Source organism: Corvus brachyrhynchos, unplaced genomic scaffold (genome assembly GCF_000691975.1).
Source record: "Corvus brachyrhynchos isolate BGI_N302 unplaced genomic scaffold, ASM69197v1 scaffold523, whole genome shotgun sequence".
NCBI lineage: Eukaryota > Metazoa > Chordata > Aves > Passeriformes > Corvidae > Corvus > Corvus brachyrhynchos.
This window is the reverse complement of record NW_008237265.1, coordinates 2,090,265-2,090,606: the sequence shown is the minus strand read 5'-3', so window position 1 is coordinate 2,090,606 and position 342 is coordinate 2,090,265.

Here is a 342-nt window from a genome sequence, read left to right as displayed (position 1 = left end):
ATTCAACATTTAAAGGAACCATAAACCACCATAAAGGGGTGATAAAACAGGCACGTATTTTTAAAGGAAAAAAAAAAAGGGAAAGCACTGTCAACTGGTCATTGCACTGGTCAACTGAGTATTGCACTGGTCAACTGAGTTTAACTCAACATTCATTTTACTTGGCAACTCGGCACTTTTGATTTACACTGCTAAATTAAAAATTTTACAAAATCCTGACATAAATTATACACTCAGCAGGTGCTGGGGGGCCGGCGTATACACTGCAGGATGCCAAGCCAGAGTTGAAAGACGACGCTTTCCCCACAGAATTACTAAATTTTACGTGTTTAACTGTCCCGG